This window comes from Rana temporaria, chromosome 2, assembly GCF_905171775.1.
Source record: "Rana temporaria chromosome 2, aRanTem1.1, whole genome shotgun sequence".
NCBI classification, from domain to species: domain Eukaryota; kingdom Metazoa; phylum Chordata; class Amphibia; order Anura; family Ranidae; genus Rana; species Rana temporaria.
The window spans coordinates 336,083,335-336,106,464 of record NC_053490.1 but is presented as its reverse complement, the minus strand read 5'-3'; positions in this window follow the sequence as shown (position 1 = coordinate 336,106,464).

Genomic DNA, 23,130 nt, shown 5'->3' with positions numbered 1-23,130 from the left:
TGAACCTATTACCTATTACCCTTCCACCTTTTCAACTACTACTTTTATTCTTCTACCACGTTTGGTAAATAAAGCAGAGAAAAAGAAGTCTAAAGGGTGGACATTGAACTTTTTATCAACTCTCATCTGATACCCTAGACGACGAAGAAATAGAGGTAACATGCCACCCAAAACAATCCAGCGGCTCCTTCAGGGGTAGTGCTACACTTGTATCAGACTGCAGGCTGCATCCCCTCCTCCCTCTCCTCCAGATGCAGGCATCTCCTGCTGATATATCAAATAAGCTGCGCTGGAGAAATGGGTGGCTACACTGTGTTCCCATTGGCTGAGGAGGCAGTGGAGATCAAAAGTATGTCAGTAAGGGACATTTCAACAGGTTTATTCTTGACCTTTTTTGTTTTATACTGACAAAGTCTTTCTTTTGGATGTTCCCAATACCTTCAGGTGCAGGGAGTGGCGATAGGGACAGAGTGTTCCCCATCGTACCCAGAACCTGTACCTTGGGGATGGGAACGTGACCTTTTCTACAGGGAGGATATGCAACAGTTTCTCAGGAAGGTACTAGTTTAGCATTGTTTTATCAATGATATTTTTTTCATATGGATGGGGAAACACGATGAATTGCTCATCTTTTTTGAAACCCTAAAACAACGATTTAAAATCTTTCTTAATCCTGATGGTCTTGGCACCACATTATTCTGCAAATGATCTGCTGCAAATTCTATTCTGAATGCGGATAGCTCTCACCACACCTCTTTAGTAATGAGCATTTCTAATAGTGAATATTTGAGAATAAGGAGGAATTGCAGTAGAGATATAGGGCCAGATTCACATACTGTAGGTTAGCGGATCTTTAGATCCGCGTAACCTATGTGATTTAAGATCCCCCGCTGCAAGTTTTTGAGGCAAGTGGGTAATTCACAAAACGCTTACCTCAAAACTTGCGGCGGCGTATCGTAAATACCCCGGCGGAATTCAAATTCCGCGGCTAGGGGGAGTGTACTATTCAAATCAGGCACGTCCCTGCGCCAATCGAATAGCACATGCGCCGTCCGGAAATTTTCCCAGCGTGCATTGCTCCAAATGACGTTGCAAGGACGTCATTGGTTTTGACGTTTACGTAAATTACGTCCATCCGTATTCGCGATCGACTTACGCAAACAACGTAAAAAATTGAAATTTCGTCGCGGGAACGAAGGCCATACTTAATATTGGTTGCGCCTCATAGAAGCAGGGGTAACTATACGCCGGGAAAACCCTTACGTAAATGGCGTAAAGTGACTGCGTCGGGCCCGCTTACGTTCGTGAATTGGCGTATCTCGCTGATTTACATATTCTTGCCGTAAATCAGCGAGAACGCCCCCAGCGGCCATTTTTAAAATTGCAGTTAAGATCCGACGGTGTAACACAGTTACACCTGTCGGATCTTAGGCATATCTATGCGTAACTGATTCTATGAATCAGTCGCATAGATACGACCGACGCAACTCTGAGATACGACGTTGTATCAGGAGATACACCGTCGTATTTCTATGTGAATCTGGCCCATTGACTTTGAAAAAGAGACCAAGGCACTATGGTCTTCAAGAAAGAGGGTAAAGCAGAAAATGCCTCAAAAAGGCCTGTAATCAAGCCAACCATCAAGATAAAGTGCAACTAATTTTATGGTAAAAAGTTAAAAAAATTGAGGTGGGGTAAGATTGATTACCCACTTCTCAGGTCAACAAAAACAAGTTTGTGAAATAATACAAAAATATTGGTATCTTCTATTGGCAGACGAATCTTTATCAAAACATCTTAAAATCTACCCTGAGATAACCTTCAAAAGGTCAAGGTCAATGAAAGACTGTCTGGTCCATAGCCATCACAATGTAAAACAACAAATAATGTCAAAATCAAAGGAACTTTCCCCTGTAATAAATGTAATTTCTGTAGATACTGTAATAGTGAGAGTCCCTGTCTCTGGGAAAATGCGGTTAATAAGGACACAGAGTTTGCATGTCAGGTGACTGCAAGTCTACAGAGTAGTTATTTTGAGAGGAGAAATCTGCTCTGGCAGCTTTCTCCACATTTTACTATCTTCAGATGGGGCTCTGTGGTTTGGAGATTCCTCAGAGTCTTGGGTGGGACAGAATCTCCAACCCTGTGTCCAGGTCTTATGGATAGCCAGCAGGTTGTGTGCCTAGGTGCACACAGCCCATATAACGAGGGGCTGGCGAGAGCAGAGAGGGGAGGAAGGTGGAGTGTGTGCAGCTTGTTGCTGCTGCTGTATCAAGACAGACTTGTGTCTGGAAAGCTGTCCGCTCTGTGTAAGACCAGAGAAGGGTCTAGGAGGCTGGGAGAGCCGAGGTGACTAGCAAGTCCAAGGGGGCTGAAGGAAGTCCTGGAGTCTGGGGGACAGTGAGCTAACCCAAGGATTGGAGAATCCTGTGGAGACCAGGGGTAGGCCGGTTTAGCAGGGAACTGCAAGTAAGCCTAAGAGCCAGGAGGCTTGGCATTTTCTGTTGTGCAAGTTTACTGGAGAAGAAGCCCTGTGTGGGAAATCCTGTGTATAAACTCTTGTTTTGTTCCTTTTAATAAACATGGGCTGCCATGTCCTCAAACCTGATAACTGACTGCTGTGGACTCGCTGGAAAAAACGCATCTACCACTGAGCTAAACAACCCAATGTCACAAGTGGTTCTAGAATGTGGGCATGTAGACGGTGGAATCCGAGTTCTTGCTTCATGGTGAGTCGCATCAGGAACTAATTCCAACTGTGTGTGGCAGCCAGGCGAACATCATTGCACAGAACTTTATTTGATGGACTGTGTTGCATACAGGTTGTGTACATGTGAAAGGAGAAACAAACATATATTTTTTTCTCTGCTTAGACAACTACTGTTAGGCCCCGTACACACGTCCGAGAAACTCGACGGGCAAAACACATCGTTTTGCTCGTCGAGTTCCTTGTGAAGCCGCCGAGGATCTCGGCGAGCCAAGTTTCCCCATTGACTAACGAGGAAATAGAGAACATGTTCTCTATTTGGCTCGACGAGTTCCTCGTCGGTTTCCTCGGCCAAAAGTGTACACACGATCGGGTTTCTCGGCAGAATACGGCTCCGATCAAGTTTCTGGCTGAATTCTGCCGAGAAACTCGGTCGTGTGTACGGGGCCTGACAAGTTGCTGTGTGAAAGACCGCCAGGATTGGGCAGTCAAAGCAGAAAAAGGAAGCAATCCTTGCTAAAGCCAGGGAACGGCTCTTGTGGCTAGAGGCTATTTTACCAAATTTGTCTGAGTGTGACATTGCTATGACCTGGGGTAAATTGATCATGTCACCCCCAGTTAAAAGGGAAGTAAAAGAGGACATCTCTGGCGGCCTGAGCCCAAAGGTGCCACAGCATGAGGCAAGGAGGCCTCTGCGCTGCATGCGTTGTAGTAAGTGGGGACATGCTGTTGCCCGGTGCCCCTTGTCATAGGAACATTTGTGGAATAACCAAGCTGGACGGGAGGTTGATGAATTCTGGAACTCCCTGGCTAATTATCGTGACCAGCGGTGTCCTTAGAAGTGGCACCCCATGGCAACGAGTGAGAGACAGTCATGGAGGAGATGCTGAGAAGTGAGCTCAGCGTGGCCTGAGATGATGTAACCGCAAAGAGTGAGGCATAGTGCAAGGTGCTGAAATTGTGGCCTCTGACTATATGAAATCCATGCTGCTTACAGAGGAGGTTGGGGACTTCCTGGTAAGACTTGAAAAAGTTGCTGTAAAGAGAAAATGGCCTAGGGATCGGTGGCCAAAATTGCTGCAAACCTTATTACGGATAGAGTTCCGCTCGGTTTACCATTTGATGGATGGGGACCAGGATGACTACCGCAAGTTTAAAGAGGATATCCTTTTTAGAAGAGTGTTGGATCATATCATGGGCTGCCAGCAATGCTCCAGGATGGGAGAAGTGTCACCGAAAGACCAAGGTTTTGTAAATCCAGAGAAATGCAAAGTTTCCTGTCATGGCCTCTTAGGGAAAGTGATCAGCCCAGAAAGTGCTGGAGTGAAAGTCTGCAGTTAACCCTAGCAACAGGGATTTTGTGTTATCTACAGCGGGCGTCAGTGGGTCCAGAAAGGCTGCAGTGTTGCTCCATGACCTCATGGGGAGTCAGCCTGTGGAGACACCACACCTGTAAGACAACGCACTCAAGTGAAGGCTATGACACCAGCTGCAGGAACTGGTAAGACTTTTTTTCATTTTATTGTACTGAACCCAGTGAAGTGGGAGTATGTCCAGTGGGGAGGTCCGCAGTACCAATGGTCATAGACTTGCTGCAGTGTGCTACCTAAAGCAGTGGGGAGGCACAGTGTAAAGCCCAACTAGCCACAGGGCTGAAGACTGGAAAGGACATGGGGACCCTGCATGTGCCTGCTATAATCCAGCAGATTGCTGGGAAAATTGAGCTAGGGGTGACCAAAACAGTGCTGGCGCCATGATCCCTAGTGACAGGTGCTGCAGGTTTGCCCAAGGAAACTTTCAAGGAGCTCGCAGTGATGGAGCAATGAGTTTCCAAGGTCAGCAATGGAGCTGCCCAAGTAGGTAAGAGTGCCCCTTTACAGAGAGCGGGCGCTGTGAGGAGGTTGTGGTGGCTCATAGACAACCCACAAAAGCAGTAGCTAGGTCTCCATGTTATGAGAATATTGATGTTCATGCCAACAATATTGTGATGGTATTGGTGATGATGACGTTGAAAAACGTGTTTCCTTTAATGTCATGACTAAGTCACACATTGAGAGTGTATGGGCGCAGCCCCACAACCCTAAGGCCTGGTACACACGATAGGATTGATCCGTGGATACGGTCCGCCGGACCGTATCCACGGATAAATCCTCTGAGGATTTTGATCCGATGGAGTGCACACACCATCGGATCGAAATCCGCGCCGAATTCCCATCGCGGTGACGTGTCGTGCCGTCGCCGCGATGATTACACGGCGACGTGCGCGACGCTGTCATATAAGGATATCCACGCATGCGTCGAATCATTACGACGCATGCGAGGGATGGGTTCGGACGGATCGATCCGGTGAGTCTGTACAGACCACCGGATTGATCCGCTGGCGGCGTTTCCAGCGGATAGATTTGTTAGCATGCTTACAAATTTTTATCTGCTGGAATTCGGAAATATCCGCGGATAAATATCCGCTGGAACGTACACACCAGGGGATCTATCCGCTGAAACCGATCCACTGAGATTTTTCAGCGGATGGATCCTCTCGTGTGTACGGGGCCTTAGTGTAACCCAGTGGGCAAGGGGTTTGCAAAGCTGGATGTGTCGTTAGTGCCCCCAGAGCAAGGTGGTCAAAATTGTGTACTGCACCTGGCTTTAGGTGGCAAAGCATCACCTCAATGCGACATTAGTAAAAGTGTGGTGTCACAATATGTTATATATAGAAGTGACGAATGTGCGATTGTGGCTAATGAATCCCAGGTTCCTGTGTGGTCTTCTTCTACAGCAGGTGATGCAACGCTGTGGAACACCCATGAGGGAATCACATTGGACTGGGACAGCTGGGCCAAACAATTGCTAGCCATGCTGGTAAGGTTACGTTAAGTAACAAGGGTGTGGACACAACTGCTATGTCAGACGGGGGGAACCCATAGTGGCCGGTGGTTGAGGGCGCCTTGGTCCCTGCAAAGGTTTCTGCCCTCCATTTTGAAGAAACAGTTCAGGACGCTGACATCGCAGAACAGAACAGCAGCTAAATAATGTTGAGTGTCAAAGTGACAGTGTGACTCGTAATGACCTGCAACGGCTCACCGATGCTGTTAACGAAGGGACATGCGTGAGATGTACATCTTACAAAGCTCCAGTTGAGCCCCAGGCTGTGATGACAGTTGCCTCCAGTGAGGTGGAGGTCGCTTTTAATGTCTCAACCACTGTAGCTTCAGTGGATGAGCCCCTCCATGTCATTGATAAGGGAACAGTCCCTAAAAAAGCCTTGTATTTAGACTTGGGACGTATAAAGATGACTAATGTATTGTTGAAAATAAACCCCTGTGTGGGAAATCCTGTGTATAAACTCTTGTTTTGTTTCTTTTAATAAAAATGGGCTACCATACCCTCAAACCTGATAACTGACTGCTGTGGACTCGCTGGAAAAACGCATCTACCACTGAGCTAAACACCCCCCATGTCACAATACATTCATGGAGCCCAGGAAATTACACTACCTGATGGACATATGTTTGAACCTAAAATTTCGGCTAGCTGCCAAACAATAGGAGTGGTCTATTATGATATGCGATAATGAAACTTAATATGTGGGAAAGACAAATAGGCCTTTTTTTCACCGTATCTCTGACCATGTCTCTCTAGGCTACAAGTCCAAGATGGAGACACCTATTAGCAGATACATGGGTTTATTTCACCGATTTGATTTATCAAAGATGCATTTATTTGCTTTAGAGTATTTAACACTAAATGAGAGAGGAGGAGACAATGATAGGTTGTTACCACAGTGAGAAGCTCGCTGGATTCACAAAGTGTAGGCTCTCAAACCCCCAGGATTAAATGATGCTTTCAGTTACAAGCCCTTTTTTTTTTAAGTGGTCCTGTTTCTGATTCATCATACTGTCTTTTGATTTACTCCATAAGATTGGCCCAAATTTGTTCATCTTATTTTAAGATGGGTTACCTCTAAAATTGTTTTGATGTTTTTGTATTTTTCTGAACATGTCAGTTTATGTACTGCATTCATAGGTGTATTCAATGTACATTAGGGATGAGCTTCGTATTCAAGTCGAACTCATGTTCGACTCGAACATCGTTCGTCGAATTACGAACATTTTGGGCCGTTCGTGCCAAATTCGTGTTGCGTTTCACGGCCCATAATTCACTGCGGCATCACAGTGCATTGCTGGCTAATGATTGGCCAAGCATGCACTATGACCCGCATGCTTGGCCAATCACAGCTTGCAAAAAACGGAGAGCCATAATTGGCCAAAGCCAGGGTGGCTTTGGCCAATTATGGCTCAGGGGGTTTAGTACATGCCCCACACTATAAAAGGCCGCCTGCAGGTCGGCCTTGTGTAGTGTGTTGCAGTGGTTAAAAGAGAGAAGACAGAGAGAGAGAGTGTCATTTTTAGTAGATAGATAGGCAGGCAGGCTAGTCAGTTAAAGTTACAATGTGTAGAGGATATATATGCATCCCAGGTGTTGTATATATATTTATACACTGTATAGTTTAGCTAGATCAGCTCTTCCTAATTTACTGGCAGGCAGGTAATTGTGCTAGCTGCAGTATTCTCACGTGGTGTATTGCCTGTGTCCTCTGCAGTGTGCACCATAAAGCTATGTGGTGTGTGTACTGCCCGTGTCCTCTGCAGTTTGCACCTAAAGCTACGTGGTGTGTGTAATGTCTGTGTTTGTGCTATTTTTCTCAATGATTTTCATCCATATTGCAGGGACCAGACATTACATTAAAGCCGCAAGCAGTTTTAAATTACTTTTACTTTTTTTCCATTGGGGCAAGACCTGGGTTCTCAAAGACGTTTTATGACAATAACTTGCATATTAGGCTTTAAAATGAGCACTTTTGAATTCAAACGTTCGAGTCCCATAGACGTCAATGGGGTTCTAAATGTTCGCGCAAACCAAATGGGGGGTGTTCTGCTCATCCCTAATGTACATATCAGGCTGAAATGATCGCTATCTTCCCTTTATGGGATTAAGGTAAGATCTTAACAGGATCTTATGCATTTGTTTAGATTTAACCACTTCATTACCCAGCCATAGTCATATGACATCCACAGATGGGATCTCCCTTCCTGGGTGGACGTCATATGACGTCCTTGAGTTTGTGGGGTGATATCTGAATGATGCCTGCAGCTAGAGGCATCATTCAGATATCATTCTTTCATGCCGGTGATTCTGTGCATGATAAGAATGATCATAGCGGCAGTTCCGCCACTTGATCATTTTTATAGGCGACAGGAGGGGACATCCCCCCTTCTGCCGCCATCTGGTGCCTTTCCGGGCTCTCCCGTGCCATCGGGGGCACGGAGAAAGAAACGTCTGGCGCTGGATAACGAGCATAGAGATTTACGGTCACCAGTCATCTTTATGACCGTCGGAGGCCCGGGCGCGATGTTATGACATCACGCCCGGGGTCCCGGAAGTAAAAAAAGCCGTGATTGTGGCTAGTAAGCATGAGATCTGTAATTTATTTTTCCCAATCTCATGCTTTCCAGCCCGGAGGAGAGATGTGGGGTCTTATTGACCCCACATCTCTTCATAAAGAGTACCTGTCACACACTATTCCTATTACTAGGGATGTTTACATTCCTTGAAATGGGAATAAAAGTGATCAAAAAAATAAAAATGTAAAAATAAAAAAAATAATAATAACTTTTGCGATTCGGCACTGCGTCGCTTTAACTGAAAATTGCACGGTCGTATGACTCGGCTCCCAAACAATTTTGACATCTTTTTTTTCCCCACAAATAGAGCTTTCTTTTGGTGCTATTTGATCACCTCTGCTTTTTTAATTTTTTTCGCTATTAACAAAAATAGAGTAATAATGTTGAAAAAAATCCAATATTTTTTACTTTTTGCGATAATAAATATCCCCCAAAAAGATATAAAAATGTATTTATTTTACTCAGTTTAGGCCGATGCGTATTCTTCTACATATTTTTGTTAAGAAAATACGCAATAAGCGTTTATTGATCGGTTTGTGCAAAAGTTATAGCGTCTACAAAATAGGGGATAGCTTTATAGAATTTTTATTAATATTTTTTTCTTACTAGTAATGGCGGCGATCTGCGATTTTTATCGTGACTGCAACATTATGACGGACACCTCGAACGCTTTTGACACATTTTTGGGACCATTGTAATTTTTACAGTCATTAGTGCTATAAAAATGCACTGGTTACTGTGAAAATTACACTGGCTGTGAAGGGGTTAACCACTAGGTGGTGCTGTAGGGGTTAAGTGTTCCCTAAGGCGTGATTCTAACTGTAGGGGGCGTGGCTTGCTGTGACACATCACTGATTGTGTTCCCGATGACAGGGAACACGATCAGTGACAGTGTCAGCTAGGCAGAACGGGGAGATGTTTTGTTTACACTAACATCTCCCCATTCTATGTCTTCATGAGATGATTGCGGGTATGCCCGCAGCGATCGAGTCCGCTTCTTAAAGGGGACGTACAGGTACATCCCTTTGCCTGCCCGTGCCATGCTGCAGACGTATATCTGCGGGCGGCGGGCGGCAAGCGGTTAAACAAGAATTTTCTCTATCAGATACAATTATCTATCTATTTATTTATATTAAAATACCTCCCTTATATTATTTTAGAAAATTTCCTTCTGCCTATGGTTGCAACATGCTGCCTTGACCCAGGATCTAGAAGAATTGTCAGATTCAATATTTGATTTTAAAGCATCGGGTAGGCCTGTTCTCTCAGCCTGATAATAATTATATTCAATGTTGTTAAATGTATAATGCAAATATATACTCATTGTAACTTTAATAAAATAGTTTATTGTTAATATTGTTCAATAGTTACAGTTATTTATTATTTTCTTTTTAAGTCTCCTGAGGAAGCTCTCTTGAGTGAAACATGTTGTTCACAAGTGGATGCAATGGTGTATGAAATGTATGTATTTGACTACTCTTTGTCGTTTTAAAGATACTTTTATTTAACAAAATTTATAATTTTTTAAACAAACTGTCTAGTTAATTGGCACCTTTAAAGTTCCGCTTTTTGCATCTTTAAAATCTATTATCCCTTTAAACACAAGAAGATGTCAAGGAGCTTTTTTTCACATGAGCACTGCTGATTTTTCCATACAAAGGAACACAAAAATATCTTAAAGCAGGCACCTAGAGCTTAGGATGTTAAATGCAGTATGGCAACAGTCCTATCGGTTGGGATGCAGTGGCTGCACAAACACACCCCAAGTGCATTTGGGGTGTCATATTGGGAACAGAGGCTGTGTCTTTGTGGCCACTGTGTCCCAACTGACAGCAACGGGGAAGCCAGCGCAGAGATGCACCAACACCTATGTATACCCATGCCAGTTAACACAGCCCTGCATGAATTAAAACACCTCATGTGAATGAGGTCTAACTCGAATGCTGGGAACTAAATGTCAATTTTTTTTCTTGCAGCAGCTTCACATTTTTATGTTCCTAATTGCGTGTGTTTAATACTTGCACTTTCATGTGCATTGTGCATGCATTTTCTAATGAGAGAGGTTTGATTTTATCTTTTTCATGCAGTTTTGTCAAATAGATGCATCAATGTTTCCTTTAGAAAAACTCCCTGAATGAATATGCAGAGATGAGACTAGTGCCACTTACTGTAATGGCAGTGATCTCATAATGTATTTATGTACAGTGTCATTTGCATTTAACGACTCCAAACATGCACAATTGTGAATAGGTTCTAATGCTACACATACAAAATCTGATCTTGATGTGCCCTCTATTCTTTAACACTCACTAGGTGAAAGTAATGCCTTGTGTTCATGTTGTAAGTAAGAACAAAAGATAATTCAAACCAAGTGACACTATCACCCTTGCTGTCAGCTTCTGCCACCTGGGATGCTAAGTCATTAACTCAAGTGTTAGGATGTTGAAGGGAATGTTTCTAGGATTGTGAAGCATTGGAAGTCCAGGGAGCACTGTTGCGGAGCTGTCAGTGATGTAAAAGCTAGTGCTCATTACAACATAAATAGCACAGTTGTAGGTTCTTGTACCTTCCTATATAATGCTTAATTGTTCCAACAATAAGCATTCTGCTTTTTACAATCTCTTAAAACAAAAGTCACATTATCACTTTATGAAATCCGTTTTGACAATCAGCAATTACTGAAAATGAACATGAACAAAAGCATAACTAGTATCCTGTATTTATTCTTGAAAGATGCATAGAGTGGCTATACTGCATCACACTTTCTGTGTCTTAAAGAGCCCAAGAGATAATTTTGGAAAATAAATGCCATTGCGTATAAAACTGATATAAACATGCCTATTTTTTCATTCAGATGTAACAGTACTGCATCAATTAACCTCAATCATATTCCAAACACACCCACTAAAGGAAAGAAGGGGTACCGTAGGATAGAGTGGTGACAGCTGCTAGTGCCGTAAAGCAAAAATAACTATCACCCCGGAAAATAAATTGGTATGGACTTTCTTGGTACTGATGACACAGATAGATACAGTAAACAAAAACATTTATTGTACATTAAAAAATACAGTTTAAAAACAGCTATGACAATCAACCTCAGACTAGTTACAGCAGTGGAACATAAACGGAAATCCATAAAGTATCTATGGTTGTGAGGTGAAGTCAGAGGGAGACCTCTACCGGTTTCACGGATGACCGCTTCTTCAGGAGGTAATCTGTACAACAAATAACATCATATCATGACTAGCAAAAAAAACACACAAATAATAACAAAGCATGATTATACTGTAAGAGGTCAAGTGTGCAAATAGAACGTAGATCTGCTTACCACCAGAGGGTCAAGGACCGACACGGATCGCGCCACCCACGTGGTGCCCTCCCTTTTATACAAATAATTAAGACTACTTACACTTAAATATCATTACTCTATCAGAGAATCAATTTCTTCCCCCCTGTCCGCCGTTGAGGTATTTTATCTGGCACGATCCATGTCGGTCCTTGACCCTCTGGTGGTAAGCAGATCTACGTCTATTTGCACACTTGACTGGAATAGTGAAAAGAGATGCCAGCCCTACCTGTCCCTATGCCCCATACCAGTGGCATGAGTCACTATGATGGTACTTACATCTTTGTCTGAACTAGATAAGTAATTTCTAACTCACATCTAATCACATTCACTATTCCAAAGGAAAGGATCTTAAGGTTGTGCACACCCTGAGAGATTTATTAAGATTTGTGTTGTACATAAATCATTTTGATTTAATGTGACATACTGTAAATATTCCAAAAAATATTATGAGATGTATAGCTCCACTATGCCAGCCCTTAGTTGGCACTGTTTATCTGTTTGAGGCAGTATAAATTAAAGTATGAGCATACAATTAAGCCAGACGTAAAGTGCAACTGTGCCCAAACAATGGACATTACCGGTTCCTAAACGGTTTCACAGTTTTTAAACCACTCTGGGGAGGCAAGCTTTTTTCCCAGCATCTTTTTAAAATTGCACGTTTACATTTTTAAATTAACATTTTAAATGTGAAAATAAGTGACTCCTGTGGATCATCCTGTTGTCTTTGTTACAATAGAGTGCTGTTAGCCTGGCAAGATGTATTCTCCATAAAAAAAGTCTATGATATAAAAAACTGTTTTGTGAAATGACATCTCTCCACTCAATCTCCAGTGATTTTAGATACAGAGATGAATGAAGGTTTCTTTTTAAGTGCCTTTACTGCTTGTTCAGAATATTAAAATGCTTAGTGTACATTAATTTGGCAGAGGTTCACTCTAAGATGCCCTGCCAAACTCAGAAATAAGTTGTGATTCTTTTCTTGCAGAGTTTTTGCATCCTGTAAAAAGTTGCCCATACACTGGACATACCATAGAGAATAATGGTTGTCTAGAGTCTTAAAGGGTATGTAAAGGAACATTTTTTTAAATAAGAAACATGTTATACTTACCTCCACTGTGCAGCTCGTTTTGAACAGAGTGGCCCTGAACCTGGTCTTCTGGGGTCCCTCTGCGCCTGTCTCGGCTCCCTCTTTCAAGAACTCATCACCTTCATGCGAGCGAGCTCACATGGTGATGAGATCTTGCAGGCACGCTCCTGTGATACAGCCGGCGGCCATAGTTGCTCACTGTATCACTCGGCCACGCCGCGTCATTGGATGTGATTGACAGCAGTGCCAGCCAATGGCTGCACTGCTTTCAATCAACCAATGAATGAGCCGAGAAGCCTGGCCGAGAAGCAAGCGCATTCACGGCGCAGGACTTTCGAGGGGTCAGGTAAGTAAACAGGGGGGCTGGGGGAACGCTAATCCTCAGATGTTTTTTCACCTTAATGCATAGAATGCATTAAGGTGAAAAAACTTTTACCTTTACAACCCCTTTAAGATTGGTACATGCCATTATTTCCTATGGCTGAGCCTGGCACATTTATGAATTTTCACAGGATGGCAAAATGATATAGGATGTAGACATCACTTGGCTCTGGGCACATGACAGCTCTGTGTTTCTTCAGGGTCTGTAGTCCTGTTTTATAATTGAATGAGAAGGGGTAGGAGAATTGAGTGGCAGACACTTAGTCACTAATGTATTTATTTTAGTACAGTTAAACTAATTATTTAAGGATTAACACTTCAAACACGTTTGTGTTAAAGTCTGGGTTTGAGGGGGCGTGACCGGATGCGGAGGTGTGTGGAGTGAGGCAGGCATGTGAGATGTGGTGGTGAGTAGTGTTGAGCAGAATATGCCATATTCGATTTCGCGATATATCTCGAATATATATTCGAATATTCGAGATATATTCGCTAAATTCGAATATTCGTGATATTTTATCGAAATTAAATGATTGCGATTTTTCGCTATTGCGAATGCGAAAATAATTGCGATTTTTTGATAACTGCGGTAGGAGCACTCTGATTGGCTCAGAATATTCGTGATATTTTATCGAAATATCGCAACATGCGAATGCGATATTTATTGCGCAATTTCGACAAATGCTGTAGGAGCACTCTGATTGGCTCAGAATATTCGTGATATTTTACAATACAAAATAATTGCGAATATTCGGCAAATGCGGAAGGAGCACTCTGATTGGCTCAGAATATTCTTGATATTTTACAATACAAAATAATTGCGAATATTCGGCAAATGCGGAAGGAGCACTCTGATTGGCTCAGAATATTCTTGATATTTTACAATACAAAATAATTGCGAATATTCGGCAAATGCGGAAGGAGCACTCTGATTGGCTCAGAATATTCGTGATATTTTACAATAGAAAATAAAAAGTGTTTTGCATTGGTGGTGATTCTTTACTCTATCCATCTGTCACAGCCGTTTGTCAATCAAACACCTTGAAGATTGAACACGTTCATGCTGCATGCTTTGGACTTTTTTTCACTTCACATATCAAAGACATTTTTATGAAAGATTATTTTTCTATTATTGGGACTATATTTCTTTATATATTTGTTTCACTGTGTATTTCACAAGTTATTTGCGCTTGCTTATTTTATAATTTGCCCACATGTCTTGTCACTAGACATATTTTTTATTCTTGTAGAGCGACTCCATTTTCTGTCTTGTATTAATTTATGTTGTATAACATTTTTGAGTTGCTGCTGTATTCTCCCCTTTTTTAAGGTATGCGCAATTTTTTCCTTCTTACAAAAAATAATAATATCAAACATACAAATATTCATAACATACACATACACAAAGCCCCCCCCCCTTTTGCATCAGAGACAATCAGAGTTCTCCTACCACAGTTTTCGAAAATTCGCAATCATTTTCGCATTCGCAATAGCGAAAAATCGCAATTTTTTTTTTTTCAATTTGGCAACATAAAAGGATCGCCTCAGCTTAGCTACTCGGCCCAGGGTCTCTAATCATACCAGCAATGCTTTTAGACGTCGATAGGATGTGATCTGTTTTAAAAATCAAATTGAAAAAATGCGAATATTCGGAATTGCGAATATTCACCGCGAAATTCGAAATATAGCGCGATTTCTCGAATATGCTATATTCGAGTCGAATATTCGCAATGCGAATATTCGTGAGCAACACTAGTGGTGAGGTGCGAGCTGTTTCCCCCACGACTCTAGTACCCCGTAGTATGTCGCTCAAATTCTCAAATTCTCCGCAAACCCGTCTGCATGAACTGCATATGAGTTTTTGAGCAAACTCACTGATCCTCCTGCTAATCCCCCTGCTGATCCCTCCACGAACGCTGACATGCTGACACCGCTGATGCTGTTGCCGACAGGGGCAAGACGCGCGGGCATACCTGCCTGTGGAACCGCGGTGCAGTGAGCGTGGTTCTCGAGTGTCCCCTGAGAGGCGAGCCAGTGATATCCGTCGGAGGTCCAGAGGTCTGGTGGTGGATCAGTCTGCAGTCCCGAGTCCCAAACCCCGAGCCCTGAGAGCTGAAGTCTGAATCCGTGATTAGATGGCGGTGGTCAGCTGACTGGACCACGTGAATGGCCCAGCGAATCCCGGCGTTTCCCCGCTGGAGGACGGAGGAGGAGGCGTGGGGCATCCCGGAGGGTCCCCCTTGTTCCCCCACAAGATCCTGGACAGCACTCAGCATCTTTTGGCGGGTCCAAGACTCTGTTACATCGGGGCAGTATGAGTGGAGGAGCGCAGACCTAAAGCAGGCTCAAAGTAAGGAGGAAGGATCCCACAAGTAGTTTGCAGCCTGATTGGAGCTACGGGGGAGAATCCGTGGAAAGCAGCCCGGAAAGGACGGAGTGAGTAACCCAGAGCAACACTGACGTTTTATGCTTAGAACTGTGTACTATTCCGTTAACTGAGTAAATTAAAATCGGCACTAAGCACTTTATGGCTCTCTGTCACTCCTCTATACCAGAGGTGAGAAGGACGGAACTGTTTTTTTTTCTCTCTCCCAGATTATCTAGAAATAAAGAGCTGGCGGTCAAAGCCAAAGGGTATACTTGTTGCTGTTTTGTCCATCCCCCCCCCTTATTTATTTATTTTTGCCGTATTGGTCTCCTTGGGACAGTTGAATACAACACTAATATACGGTTAATATACGGTTACCATATTCTTGGCAGAGTCCCTTTTAGGGATTATTCAAGGACTGCTCTCCAGCCGTAATCCATCTTTAAGATATAAAAGCCTTGTTTTTTTTTTTTCCAACAAACATGTCGGGGCCGCAATCGCTAAGGTTCGGCAAAGGAAAAGGGGGGTGTAGCTGCTGTAACAGCGGCCAAACTTGAAAAATATGTCCATTCAACAGAGCAAACCCCAAATAAAAGCAGCTCATCATCCCAAGCCACCGCTAAAATGAATGCAGATAGAAGAAGCCAAGGTCAAGCAGTTGCAGCAGTAATTAAAACAACTATTAATAAAAACACAGCTGTAGTAGATACAGATCCAATAGTAATTCCCCCGACAGAAGATATTCCCACAATAAAAGATGTATTTTTGGTGGTGAATGAATGTAAAAAGACACTAGGGGAACTGTGTGACCAAATGAAAGGCATTAAGGAGGAGCTGATCTCGGTGAGACAAGAGATACAGAAAACCAATGAAAGGGTATCGGAGGTGGAAGGGAGGATATCCCAAATAGAGGACAAATTGCACCCTGTTAAACAAGATCTTAAGAATACGAAGACCCAAATGGATAAATTTGAAGAAAAAATGGACGAAATAGGAAATAGACTTCGGAGGGATAATGTTAGATTGGTGGGATTGCCTGAAAAATGTGAGGGGGCTAAGCCGATAGAATTCTTAGAAAATTGGTTCATAAAGTTATTTGGTAAAGAGAGCTTTTCACAGGCATTTATGATAGAGAGAGCACACAGAGTTCCTTTTAAACCACCCCCCGGAGGACAACCGAGATCGATGCTACTGAAATTTTTTAATTATCATGATAAAGAGTCTTTGTTCAGAAAGAGTAGAGAGATGGGGAATATTTTTTTTGAGGGCTCAAAGGTCTAATTTTTTCCCGATTTCTCTCCTCTTTTACAAAGGCGGAGGGTGAGTTTCATTGAGATTAAGCGGAAAATGCAGAAAGTCAATCTTTCATATGCCTTATTATACCCGGAGCAACTACGGGTGACAGCGCTGGGTAGAACATTCTTTTTTGATACCCCTGAGGGAGCGACATTGTGGTTGGAGGGAAGAAAAGATCAGGTATCAGCAGGGGAAGGAGGGGACACTTAGTTTAGAATTAAAGGAAGGAAGGGGGTGATCAAGGGGACCAACTTATTGAAGCAAGGGGAGGGGGGGGCTCGCACTCAAGAGAAGGGCAAGAATGGGACAAGAGTGGAACTCAACGAGAGAGGGTGTAAGTGGTGTAAGTGGTGGTGAGAGGGGAAAGCAAGGGGGGGAGGGAGGGGGAGTGAATGTAGGTATGGGAGGAGTGGAACCGGACACACAGCAAGCCCCTAGGGAATACCTAGGAAGGTGTAGGAAGGGGATGGGAGGAGAGAGGGGAGGGAGGGTAGGGATGGGGGGATTCACTCCAGGGTGGTATATCAGGGGGAAGGAAAGGGATCAAACACAGGGAGGGAAAGATACATATACACACAACAAGCACAAACCATGGTAGATAGCAGGAAAATACAAATAACAGTTCACAGGGGAATAAGTAAGATGTCACAGAATGTAAAGGATAAAATACATGTTCACTAAATTGAAATTAGAGGAAAATAGTCTTGCCTTATATAAAGAATAAAAGGAGAATTAGGAGGTATGAGGCCAATAGGGGGGGTAAACTGGGAATCGGTTATGAATTTGTTATTTTCTTTTTTTCTCTTCTTTTTCTTTTTCTGTTTCTTAGTTCCCACCCCTTCTTTAAAGGTATTGGATTGTATACGGACCCTTGATTGTAGAATGTATAAATGTAAGATTTAATACAGGATAGAATTTTAAAGATAGGATCTTGGAATGTTCGCGGGATGGGCACCCCTGCTAAAAGAGCAGTATTATTTTATATATTAGATGCGCATAAAGTTGGACTAATCTGTTTACAGGAGACTCACTATACAAATTATATTAAAAAACAGATTCAGTATAGGAAATTTCAATATCAATATCATTCAGTCCACACATCTTATTCAAGAGGGGTGGCGATCCTGGTTAAAAGGGGAGTGGTGTTTACTTGCAAGCAGGCCATTATTGATGACGAGGGGCACTATGTTTTCTTGCACTGTGTAATAGAGAACAGGGAATATATCCTTGCCAATATATATAGTCCTCCACCATTTAAACTTGAGGTTATGTATAAGTTAATTGACTTTATGCTGGATAGACCTGGAATTCCTGTTATAGCAATAGGGGATTTTAACGAGGTAGTAAACAAGAAAATGGATATGTTCCCAAGGGTAAAAGTACAGAATACCTCAGAGAGCCGGCTGTATCAGTTTCTACAAGAGGCAGGTTTGTTTGATGTATGGAGGATGAGAAATCCAGAAGAGGTGCAGTTTTCCTGTTGCTCTAGTACTTATTCCAACCTGTCCAGGATAGACTTAGTCCTGGGCAATGCGGAAGCTGCTCAAATAATTGGGGAAATAGCATACCAGCCTCGAGGGGTATCAGACTACTCCCTGGTGACAATAACGGTAAATCTAGAGGGGAATAGGTCCGCCACGGTATGGAAAATAAGCCCTATATGGTTTGAATTAATGGGGGATCCGGAGGAGACAATGGTAAAAATAAAAGAGTTTATAGAGTTTAATGAGGGAACGACATTGAGGGGGGTGATGTGGGACACATTGAAAGCATTTCTAAGAGGTCTATGTATCCAACAACTGGCGAAAGTAAAAAAAGTTTCAAAAGAATAGGAAAATAGGATGAGAAAAGAACTAGAGAACACCGAAAAGGAATATATCGAAAATCCAACGGAGGGGAGGCAAAGAATATGGCTGGATAAGCAACAAGAATATAAAATAGAGTTGTTAAGAAAATCTGAAAATAAGAGAATGTTTCAAAAACAAGCAGCATATGGGGAAGGGGAGGGGGTAGGAAGAATGCTGGCTCATTTAGTAAGAACAAATTCCACCCCATCCGCTGTTTCGGCCATTAAAAGAAGTAATGGAGACATATCCACAAATTTGTCAGAGATTACAGACACATTTAGAGAATATTATGATAAACTATATAGGTCTCAAAGAACAGCGGGCGGAGAGGAATTGGAATGCTTTTTCCAGAACCTAGAATTACCAACTCTCACGGGAATAGAGAAAGAGCAAATGGAGGCCCCGATAACTCTAGAAGAGGCTCAGCTAGCAGTCAAAGAGATGGCTAATCAGAAGTCCCCAGGACCGGACTGGCTTCCGGCAGAGACCTATAAGTACTATGGGAAAGTGTTGCTCCCAGAACTTATAAAAGTACTTAATGAGGCCATGGTAGAGGGGAAGCTGCCTATCTCAATGACTGAGGCCACGATAATAGTACTGCACAAGGAGGGAAAGAACCCATTGGAAACCACATCGTACAGGCCCATTTCTCTCCTATGTGCAGATGCTAAAATCCTGGCCAAAATAATGGCTAGCAGGTTAAATAAAATAATCACAAGACTCATACACCAGGATCAAACAGGATTTATTCCGGCTAGATCAACAATCACTTGTAAACAAACCGGCGTCATGTGATGACGCCGGTTCCTTCCTCCCCTCTCTGTACCGATCAGTACAGTGTGAGAGGAGATGGGAGAGCGGATGCAGCACGAGTGCTCTGGGCTGGATCTGTGACAAATGCAGTCACAGATCCAGCCATCCATCCTTGCTCAGCCATCCCTGCCCCATACTAACAATACTCTGCTCCATACCCATACTGTGCAATACTCTGCAATACCCCACAATACTCTGCAATACCCCACACTACTCTGCAATACCCCACACTACTCTGCAATACTCTGCAATACCCCACACTACTCTGCAATACCCTACAATACTCTGCAATACCCCACAATACCCTGCAATGCCCCGCAATACTCTGCAATACCCCGCAATACTCTGAAATACCCCACAATACCCCGCAATACTCTGCAATACTCTGCAATACTCTGTAATACCCCGCAATACTCTGCAATACACCACAATACTCTGCAATACCCTGCAATACTCTGCAATACCCTGCAATGCCCTGCAATACTCTGCAATACCCCGCAATACTCTTCTTCCCAGCCTAGAAGTGAGATATGGGGTCTTATTGACCCCATATCTCCCTGTAAAGAGGACCTGTTATGCCATATTCCTAATACAAGGGATGTTTACATTCCCTGTAATAGGAATAGAAGTGATCAATTATTTTTTTCTTTTGCGGAAAAACGTGTCAAACTAAAATAAAGTAAAGTAAAGTGAACAATAAAATATATATATTTTTTAAAGCGCCCCTGTCCTCGAGTGCTCGCATGCAGAAGCAAACGCACACGTAAGTCCCGCCCACATATGAAAACGGTGTTCAAGCCACACATGTGAGGTATCGCTGCAAACGTTAGTGCGAGATCAATCATTTTGGCCCTAGACCTCCTCTGTAACTAAAAACATATAACCAGTAAAAATATTTAAAACGTTGCCTATGGGGATTTTTAAGTAGCGAAGTTTGGCGCCATTCCACGAGTGTGTGCAATTTTGAAGGGTGACATGTTGGGTATCTATTTACTCGTTGTAACTTCATCTTTCACATTATGCAAAAGAATGAAGAAAAAATACTAAATTTGCTAAATTTTATAACAGAAACAAAGAAAAATTGTTTTTTTTTTACAGAATTTTCAGTCTTTTTTCTCTTATAGCGCAAAAAAATAAAAACCCAATGGTGATTAAATACCACCAAAAGAAAGCTCTATTTGTGTGAAAAAAAAGGACGAACATGTCATTTGGGTACAGTGTTGTATGACTGAGTAATTGTCATTCAAATTGTGAGAGCACCGAAAGCTGAAAATTGGTCTGGTTATTAAGTGGGTTTACGTGCCTGGTGGTCAAGTGGTTAATCCCTACGGTTAAGATGGCAATTAAAGTATGGAAAGCCGTAATGGCAGCTGGAGGACAGGTGGGAGTGACAGAGAATGCACCATTGTGAAATAACAGGAACCTTCGGGAATTGGCACAGTGGGAGAAATTAAAGAATGGGCAGTAAAAGGGATAGTTAGACTGGCTCAGTTATATGAGGGAAGTACTTTAAAAACATTCGCTACCTTAAGAGAGGAATATGAAATCCCTAATTACACGTTCTACAGGTATCTCCAAATTAGACACGCGTTGAATGCTCTGTTCGATAGAGAGGGCACAAACTGGATCAGGAATCGAGTCTCTCAAAAACTAGGTGGGGGGATAGAAAAGAAAGGGTTTATCTCTGAAATCTACCCATATATATGTGAGGGGAATATTGAGGGACCAGAGCAGCTTAAATGCAGAAAGAAATGGGAGGAAGATCTGGGAACCATAACGGACGATCAGTGGAGGAAGGTGTTGGAGAGAGAGCATATGGTCACAGTCTCGCCCGCTCAAAAGATATCATTCTTAAAGATGATACATAGGACGTACTATACCCCAAAAAGACTATTTAGATTCGATTGGAGAGCAGATGCGGGATGCCCCAGATGTCAGGACACGGGGGACTTAATACATATGTTGTGGAGGTGCCCAAAATTATTCAGGTATTGGCTAGGGATTATTGATAATATTAACATGACATACAGGACTAAGTTGGAGATGGATCCTAGAACGTGTATATTGGGACTATGGGAGGAAAAAGGTGGGGTGCCGAGCACCATAAAAGCAGTGTTAAGGTGCCTTTTTCAGGCAAGAAAACGAATCGCTCAAAGATGGCAAGCAGTAAACCCCCCAACAATAAGCGAGTGGATTAATGCAGTGACAGTAACAGTATGGAAAGAGAAAGCAGTCTATGTTAAGAGAAGCAATATCAAGGAATTTGATAAAATGTGGAAACCGTGGCTGATTAGAATAGGATATCCTGTGTAAAATGATGTTTATTAAACTGGAGAACAAGGGGGGGAGGGAGGGGGTGTAGGCTAAACGAATCAATGGGGGAAACCCACAAGATTACGACATGCATGGAATGTGAAATGTTTTGTAAAAAGAATATTATGAATGTAACCTGTTTTTTATACATGCTGAAAAAACTTAATAAAGATTAAAGATTAAATAAAAAATAAAATAAAAAGTCTGGGTTTTACAACCCAGCACTTTTTATTCACCAGAGCTACAAAAAAGACAGTTAATATATAAAAATGCATCTAAACATAGTTACATATTAGGTGAAGTTGAAAAAAGACACAAGTCCATCAAGTCCAACATATGTGTGTGATAATAGGATCTAAAGATAGGGAGATGGGTAGACTAATTTCAATCTTATTTCAGTTTTTTATCATTAGCAGCATATTGCTTGTTAAAAATATTTTGTGAAAAGTAAGTATTTTTTATTAAATGAAGAAAAATATTAGTTATTAAGTGATAATATACTCCACTCTTGACCAAGCAAGCTTAAAGTCTGAGTTATGATGTTTATGTGAATGCCACAATGAGAATAAATTAAAACTGAATATGCTCACTGATACTTTATCTATACATGTTTCTTGGTTCTGTATTTGAGCATAATATTGATGTAGCTGACTATTTGTCATTCATTTAAGGTAATTCAGGAACAACACCTCAATAGGATATTATGTAAGATGGTTACTTTGCCAAAATAGGAAATGTAACTATAGTCATATATAAATCAAATTATTTAAGACTGAACATACTGTATTAAAACATTCTTACATGCATTGGAAAGAATAAGAATAAGAATCAGATACATTTTATACAAGCCATGGAATGTGAATAAAATATATCAAAACCCTTGCAAAAAAATTAGACTGGCCTGAGTGGGTAAATTGATCACGGATTAGACTATACTAACTTTCTAATGAGACCTTGCTAGGTTATCTCCTGTGATCTTTGCACTCTTCCATATTGTTCTGGTTCTCTTAAGGGTTGCCTATTCCTACCCTAACATATTGAGATATTCCCTTTATAAACAATCTATGTTGTGACCATTACTACATATTAATAGTTACAGCGTAGAGCTAAATAGCTGAGTAAGTATGGGTACAATGGGCCAGATTCAGATACAATTACGTTGCTCCATGGCTTCGTAACGTATCTGATTTACGTTACACCGCCGCAGGTTTACAGCGTAAGTGCCTGATTCTCAGAACTCTTACCTGCAAACTTGCGGCGGTGTAACGTAAATGCGCTCGGTGCAAGCCCGCCCAATTCAAATGGGGCGGGCACCATTTAAATTAGGCGCGTTCCCGCGCCGAACGTAATGTGCATGCTCCGTCGGGTAAATTACCCGACGTGCATTGCGCTAAATGACGTTGCACCAACATCATTTGTTTAGACGTTAACGTAAATGGCGTCCAGCGCCATTCAAGGACGACTTACGCAAATGACGTTGTTTTTTAAATTTCGACGCGGGAACGACGGC